Below are 8459 nucleotides of genomic sequence, written 5' to 3'. Positions count from 1 at the left end.
TATGTAGAATATGCAGATACGTGTTCATAAAGTATGTAGATATTTTGTCTTGCTGAACTATGAAGCACAAATTGCTAGAAGGCAGACCACACATACGCATACGATAGAAATTCGAAGCTAAAACTATTTGTGCTAATATTAAAGCGCAATGAGAATTGAACACAATCAGTAATCTTAGTTAAGTAATAACTAAGCATAATGACATAAAACTGAATTCCATAAAAAACTTAAAATCGCATTTGCTTCACATGTTCTCTTGCAATTATTGAGTTTTTTAGTAAGGATATCCCGGCAGACGATCAATTTCAATTCTTTCGCAAAGCAAAATGAATCACGTTACTTTTGAGTAAAGTTGTAAAACATTGTCCTTATATTTTCAAAGGCAATGTGACGTGTAGCAAACAGTGTATTTAAAGAAAAGAGGTATCTTAGCATTAGAGAGTCTCACCAGGCCTACCGCACCAAAGCTTAGCAGCAACTACGTTAGACATTACACTTTCCACGATACTCAACTTTGGTTGCTGCAGACACAACCAGACCTAAGTTGAGGACCTGCGACTAAATTCTGGGATACTGACACGCCATCGAGTCAATTTAGCACAAAGCTTCGTAGAGAGTTTGTCAGTTCGGGCGTAAAAGGTATACCAATTTTATTACATGAGAACTTAAACATAAATGTACGGGTATTCAACTCAATTGTACTAGAAGCCAGCAGAGAGTGAAACGATTTGGTTGAACTAAATAAAATACAATTTGAGCAGTTTGTAAAGTTCGATGGAAATATTGAGTAGTCGAAAAAGTTTTTTCGTATTTTGTCAATAGATGTCGTTGCAGTCGTATATCTCCAGTGCTACCAATCACATTGTGTCATACCATATGGTGTTGGAAAGGTGAGATTTGAAGTTTTATTTAACCAAAAAAAATTCGGGGAAGTTGAAAAAAGTTCCAGCTGTTCAAAAATTAATGAAAATAATGAATTCGGTATATTTTGAAAATTTTGTATAAAAAATGAAATTTGTGAAGTTTACGGAGACGATGCTGTATCAGTTCGTGTAGCACAATAATGGTTCGCTCGCTTCCGTTCTGGAAATTTCGAAATTTCGATTTACACTGATGAAAGTTTTACACTGATCGAATAATGGCTATAGCGGAAAAATGGCATAAAGTGGTCCACCAAATTGGTATATATTGGTTCATTAAAGTTCGTTATAAATATAATAAAAATAAGTTGAAGTTTGATTAGAGATACGAAAAGACTTTTCGACTACCCAATATTAGAGTTTATGTTCTTGGTTTCGAAAATAAATTCAAAGTAGTTACCGACACAGGATCAAAAAGTCGAAAGCTATAAGAATTAGGGGGAGGCTGCTTTAGAAGCTTCAAAAACAGTTGTTTTCGTTTTGTTATATCTCTTTAAAATTATCTAAAGAATATTTCCCCCAAAGTTATAGATGGAAATTTGAAATATTGTCGAAGCTATAGGGGAATGGTAACAGAGCGTCTAACAGGTATATAGAGCGCTGGGCAAGAAGAAAACTTTGACGCGCGATTTCTCGGTTCTTCATTTTTACGATTTTTTTAATTGGCGGCAGGATAAAAAAAACAAAAAGTTGTATGAAACTGCGACAACCTCTGCGAATGGTAGGCACCTTGTCGTGGTGCAGGGGCTTAAACCGCAGCACAGCACAGCATCTCTCAGCCACCGGAGATGTTGCTGCAGAGCATCGCCGGAGGCTGCATGTGCACGGTGACCAAGAGCTACCACCTCCTAATCCAGGGTGTTATGCGACCCGTGCCCATTGGATGATTTGCAGCCAGGAGGTAAATTCGGCTGTATTCGTACGGAGCCTTCCCAACACCGGGCCGCCTTGGGAAGTAACGGGTGGCCTTACTGCGTCAAGGGCTCTGGCGCAGTGGACTTTAGACTCCCCTTCTTTAAGACTAGACCGGGAGGGCTTACAACACGAGCCAGACGGTCGTAAGAACAAGATGAAACAACAACAACAACAACAACCACAAAAACAACAACCACAAAAACAACAACAACAAACAACAACAACGGCAACGACCAAAGCAACGACAATCAAAACGGTGAACATGGACAGCAGCAGCAATAGTACCGCAGGCAAGAGTGGCCCAGGGCTAAGCGTAAGTTTAACTTGGACCCTGTCGCCGGAAGAACGTGCACTCTTTGAAGAGCACGCTCGTGACGACGACGACGATGTGCCCTCTTGCAGCGGCACTCAACGCAGCGTCAACCGCAATTCGCGCAAACGCTACCCGCAACCCCCTCGAGCAGGATCGACTGCGGGAGGGTGTGGTTTCCTGAAAAGTGGAATCAAGGGCTGAACGTAAAGAAGACGGCAACGAGGAACATTCCTTGTACCCCGGAGCCAGGACAGCCAGGAGGTCATGACGACCCCGTAGATTGGGAATGAGTGGAGCCACTCTTAAGTGGTACCTAAGATTCTTGAGGACGGCATGACCCCGGAGTCAGCCGAGCCGGCTCTGGGTAGGAGCAGTGGGAAAGACCCTCCTAACAATGTACGACGCAGGTACCAACGGTGGATCGGCCGCGACAAAACGCAGGGAACCGAAGGCGTCGTCGTGCTAAAGCAGCCTCGTCGGAGGGACAGAGCGCAGCAAGGCCGGCGACAGGAGGCACCTAGTCGATCGGAGAAAAGGAAGGGTGGCCACATAACGCCTCAAGGTACCACCAAGCCTAAGAGAATGCAGGAAGATAAACCACAAGGCCAGTGGTAAGCGCTCCAACCCCAACCAGTAGCCAATAAGTACCGCAAGCCGCAAATACTCGGAGGCTGTAAGTAGCATCCGTATGGCAGTGGTGCCCCGCAATTACCCGGCGGAGGCCCTAGAGCCTGAGCAACTTACAGCTCTACAGAACTGCCTGGTAAAGGCCCTATCCATTGGCAATAAGTTCACCGGCGCCTTTAACGGCATATTCTTTAAGGGCGGCATGCTGCTGGTCGACTGCCAGGTAGAGAAGTCGGCCACCTGGCTGAAGGAGATCACGCCAAGGCTCGAGGGTTGGAAGGGCCCGGCCCTGTGTGTAAGGAGAGGTGAGGAAATACCGCGAACACACAGCATGGTAGCGTTCTTTCCGAGAAGTGCAGAGGATAGCTACGACTTCGTGCTTAGTCTGGTGAGAAACCAGAACGAAGGTTTAAGTACCTCGGCGTGGAAAGTCGTAGCAAGCAGTGTTGTGGGTTCCGGGTGGAACCTCAACATCACGATGGACGACGAGTCCTACAAGTTTATAAGGCTGAAGGGATTCAAACTGAATTTCCGCTTCGGCAAGATTGAGGTGCGGCCATGGAGGTCCAAGGCTGCGTCCACGAGCCAAGAGGCCAAGACGGAGATGAACGTAGCACCAGCTCCTCCGTTACTCGCCCCAGCGGCGCATGGAGGCGACTGCAGCTGGTGGCTTCGGGTAAGGACAGCGAATCCCCAGCGAACCCATCTCGGCTGGGCAGGTTGCGACCACCGCCGCGGATGCAGATGGAGCAACGGGCAGGAAGAAAAAGATGTCATTCACCCAGGAGCAGGAGGCGACTGCATCCGTGGTTTCGGGTAAGTATGGCGAATCCCCAGCGGACTCATCTCGGCTGGGCAGGTTGCGACCACCGCCGCGGATGCAGACGAGAGCAACGGGCAAGAAGAAAAGATGCCATCCACCCAGGAGCTTCTGGAAGGGTTGGAGATGCAGGTCGATGAAGGGGACGAAGACGGGGACCTGTCTCTCATAGAACCGATTCTGTAGGCTCCAGCACCGGCATAGAAGTGGCCCAGGTGAACCTACATCACGCATCGGCAGCCTCGGCATCATCGTGAAGAGGTTCATCTCGATAACCTGGGCATCCTAATCCAGGAACCTTGGGTGTTCAAAGGAGAGGTAAGAGGCCTCAACATGAGAAGGAGCAAGGTAATCTGGGATCTCTCTAGCGAGTTAAGGAATGTATTCCTTATAATAGTAACAAACATCAAAACAACCTTTTGTTTCAGTAAACAGAATGCAGAAACAACCTTGAGTTAGAACAATTGAAGTGCACTGTCACTGCAACAAATAATACCACAACCTTATCTTAGAACAAAGCAATTGTATCTAAGCAAGCAATATATATATAAACAAACCTAAACAAATAATATAATCTGTTCAGCTAGTAATAAGTAAACTATATTAGTTAGTATAAATAGAAGTAAGCCATGTAATAAGTTAGTCTTAAAGAGTATAAATAAAAAGAGTCACATTTCGGTGCAGCTCAAATATATTCTTTTGACTCAATGGTAAAAATTAACTGAAAGGCTCAACCGGGATCAAATTTATTTCTCAGATTTTATTCGAAAAGGAATAAAATCAAAATTCCACAGAGAGACCCTAAATGCCTGAAAAAGTGCAGAAACAAATGGCAATGGATATGTAGAAGTCCTGTCGACAATACTTCCAGAGATCAAAAGCAGATCCCGAAAAAACGGACGGCAGATTCAGCAAGATTCACAACAGGCCCTGGAAGAGCGGACAGCGACAATTCTGTGGAACAAGGTAAAAGTTGAGGCCCTGAAATAATGGATAATACTTTCACCAAGATTCGCAAAGACTCTGATAACGTTGAGTCCTGAAAAATCCTATGAAACATTGGACAGTTAATTATCAGTTAGGAAGAAGCAAAAGATGGTCCAACTCAAGCACAAGTAACTGCATTGATGGTAATTATAAACAAGGAATTTATACAAAATTTATCCTCAATCAGAAAAGTGAAAATTTCCATAAGCAACACCAATTACCCAAAAAAAGGCGAAAACAAAGGCAAGCCAAAAAAGGAAAATGGTTGTTGAGTTCATGGAAAATTAACGCTAATTCAAAACGAACTAAAAAGAAGACATCATTTTTGAAACACGAAAAAATAATTAAAGTATATAATATAGAAAGATATTAATTATAAACATAAAAACCCCACATATACGAAAAGTGAAAATTTTCACAAACCTGGTAATAATTCAAAAAAAAGGCAAAAAGGGCAAAACCCAAAAGGAAAATGGTTATTTATATTTTGAAAATTATTAAACTAATTAAACACAAATTATAAAGAAAGGAAAGCATTATAAAAACATACAAAAATAATTATTACTATATAATATAATATAAAAAGGTAAACTCAAAAAAATTAATCAAAACTATTATAAACCATCAAGCCTAGATGTTTTGAAATGAGGACATTTCATTTTAACAGAGGGGAAAGTTAAAGAATGTATTCTTATAATAGCAAACATCAAAACAACCTTTGTTTTTAGTAAACAGAATGCAGAAACAACCTTGAGTTAGAACAATTGAGTGCACTGTCACTACAACAAATAATCCCTAAACAAACAGTATCAAAACAATGAGGAATACAACCTTATCTTAGAACAAACTTAATTGTATCTGCAAGCAATATATATATAAAACAAACCTAAACAAATAATATAATCTGTATCTTAACAAACTATCAACTAGTAATTAAACATATTAGTTAGTATAAATGAAGTAGAACCATGTAATAGTTAGTCTTAAATAAATAAATAATTACACATTTCGGTGCTGCTCAAATTATATTCTTTTGACTCATTTTTACTTATGGTAAAAATTAACTAGCGAGAGACCCCGATCTTGTGTAGTCGTTAGAGCCGATATAGACTTTTTCTGTATTTCAGAGTTTCTAAACAAGACCTGGTGGCGGTGGTGAAGGACAAGGAAGGATCGGACTTCGTCCTTGCATCATACTTTCCAGGAGAGTCAGCCACGGCACCCCCATCGATAATGGTCTGGTGCAATGACAACAATCTCCCTGATCGGGATTGACATAAATGCTCATCACTGAACTGCAACATGAGGGTGAGTCACTGCTTAATTCCCTTAGTAATAATATTAACATTGAGAATGTGGACTGAGAGGCCAACCTTCGTAACAAGTGTCCCTAGACATTACCTAAGTGACAACATGATCAGGTTGATCTCGCAGTGGAGGTATCAAAAAAGCCCTCACTGTCAGATCACAGAATCATTCGTTTGCTCTGAAGGTGGTAGTCGGACCGACCTCAACTCGTACCCCCAGAAATACAAATTGGGGCACTTTCAAAGAGATCCTAAGTAGAAGTATAAGTGTAGTGGAGCAGGCGGATGTTAGGTCCACCACAGTTGGACTGGAGAGCAGAATGAGTGCCATAACCCAGTCCATTGTGGACGCCTATCATTTGTGCCTGTCCATTGAAAGCGACCACGAGCAAACAAGGAGCTGCCATGGTGGTCCAGTAAACTCTCAGCCCTCAGACTGAAGGTGCGTAGGTTGTTCAACAAAGACAAGCGCACAGGCAGCTGGGAGGACTACAAATGGCACCTAACAGCCTACAACAAGGAGATTAGGCTTGCCAAGTCAAACAGTTTCAGGAAATTCTGTGATAGCGTCTCTCCTCGACCCGGAGGCAGCTCGACTGCAAGGCGTTGTCGAAGGTAAGACGGACACAGTATTATCCCTAAAGAGACAGGACGGGACATATACGACAAGCGCGGAGCAGAGGGCAGAAACACTCCTACAAACGCACTTCCGGAGACGGCTCAAGCTGACTAACCCCAACCTTGGTCACGCAGGCCGGATCGCTCAGACTGGCTGACGGCAAGGACTCTGTTCACTGCTGACTCAGTCAGATGGGCACTGGCCTCCTTCTCGAGCTACAAGTCACCGGGAGTGGACGGCGTCTTCCCGGCCTATTGCAGCAAGGTATGGATATCCTCTACCATACCTGCTGGGGCTGATGAGAGACAGCCTGGCGATGTCGTATATCCCCGAACCGTGGAGAATAGCAAAAGTGATTTTCATCCCCAAGATAGGGAGGAGAGACTATTCGTTAGCCAAATCGTTCCGGCCTATTAGTCTCACGTCCTTTATGCTGAAGGGGATGGAAAAAGTAATAGACAACCATATCAGATCGGAAGCGCTGAAGATTGCACCCCTACATGCCGGACAACACGCGTACAGGGCAGGTAGATCTACAAATACCGCTCTGTACCAACTCGCGTCTGAGCTGCAGGATTCGCTGGATAATGGCGAGGTTGCGATCTGCGCCTTCCTTGATATCGAGGGGGCCTTTGATAACGCGTCTCACACTAGCGTCATCAAGGCACTCGAGAGAAGGAACGTAAANCCCTCGATACGCAGATGGACGGAAGCCTTCTGCGCTAGAGTTACAGAAACAACAGTTGGAGGAAGTAAAATTCGTCTTGGCACCACGAGGGCTGCCCACAGGGTGGAGTACTGTCCCCTCTGCTTTGGAGCCTGATAGTGAACGAACTACTCCGAGCTGCTCACCAGCAATGGAATCCGCTGTCAAGGGTACGCGGACGACATTGTCATAATGGCGAAGGAAGATTTGGGAACACTCTCTGTGACATTGTTCAAAGGGGCTTAAAATGGCGAAGGAATGGTGTAACACGATGAGGGTTAAACATCAACCCCAGCAAAAACCACCGTGATCCCATTCACTAGGCGGAGATCTCTTCCGGGCTGAGGACCCTAACAATTGGAGGCGCAGAGGTGGAAATGTCTAGGGAGGTCAAATTCCTTGGCGTCACCCTAGACTCAACACTAAAATGGAGCAGGCATTTGGACTTAACGCTGTCCAAAGCAACAAGAGCACTTATGATTTGCAGACGCCTAGCAGGCAGATCATGGGGATGCAAGCCAAACATCATGAGATGGCTGTATACCATGATAGTAAGGCCCATCGTCACCTATGGAGCGGTTGCCTGGGCCACCAAAGCAGCACAGTCCTCTGTGATTCAGAGACTGTCAAAGCTGCAAAGACTTGCATGTGTCTGTGCTTCAGGGCAATGCGTACATGCCCCACAGTGGCACTGGAGGTCTTATTAGAGCTCACCGCTGCATAAGGTGATCAAGCTGGCAGCAAAGCACCATGCTGCTAATGTCAGCAGAAGGCTGCGGGAGAGGGAAGATAATGTCCTCCAGGCAGATGGACGCTCTGGCGGAGAGCACACCGCTGGCCCTCCTCCCAGAGACGGCACAACAAAGGAAAGTAAACTTCAAAAACATTTCAAAGTAACTCTAGGCAGTAAGGAAGAGTGGAACGATTCCACGCTGGAAAGACTGTGGAAGGGCAGTACCATTCAGTGGTACACAGATGGCTCAAAACACACCGGAAGGCATTGGGGCAGGTATTGCGGGTCCGCGAACCAAGCTATCCACCTATGGGCTGCTTCCCAAGCATTTTCCAGGCTGAAGTTCTTGCCATCCAGTCAATGCGCTGAAATCAACCTCAGCCGCAACTATCGCAACCAGCGCATAGCTATTCTCAGCGATAAGTCAAGCGGCACTAAAAGCGATCTCATCGTACAGGACCAAATCGCTTTTAGTAGAAGAATGCATAGGAAAGGCTAAACCGCCTGTCCTG

At 44.8% G+C, this 8459-nt stretch overlaps 1 long non-coding RNA gene across 1 annotated transcript; it reads right to left on the bottom strand.

The window, feature by feature from the left end:
• Positions 1–4085: 4085 nt before the first annotated feature.
• LOC126767128 (uncharacterized) lies at positions 4086–5514 on the bottom strand. The gene is made up of 2 exons (XR_007669016.1): positions 5469–5514; positions 4086–4152 (listed from the first exon to the last, which is right to left on the bottom strand). It is a non-coding gene; the product is annotated as an uncharacterized LOC126767128 (long non-coding RNA).
• Positions 5515–8459: the final 2945 nt, after the last annotated feature.

This window comes from Bactrocera neohumeralis, unplaced genomic scaffold, assembly GCF_024586455.1.
Source record: "Bactrocera neohumeralis isolate Rockhampton unplaced genomic scaffold, APGP_CSIRO_Bneo_wtdbg2-racon-allhic-juicebox.fasta_v2 ctg4191, whole genome shotgun sequence".
NCBI classification, from domain to species: Eukaryota; Metazoa; Arthropoda; class Insecta; order Diptera; family Tephritidae; genus Bactrocera; species Bactrocera neohumeralis.
Note: the sequence above shows the minus strand (reverse complement) of the source record. Positions and strands in the feature narration are given on the sequence as shown.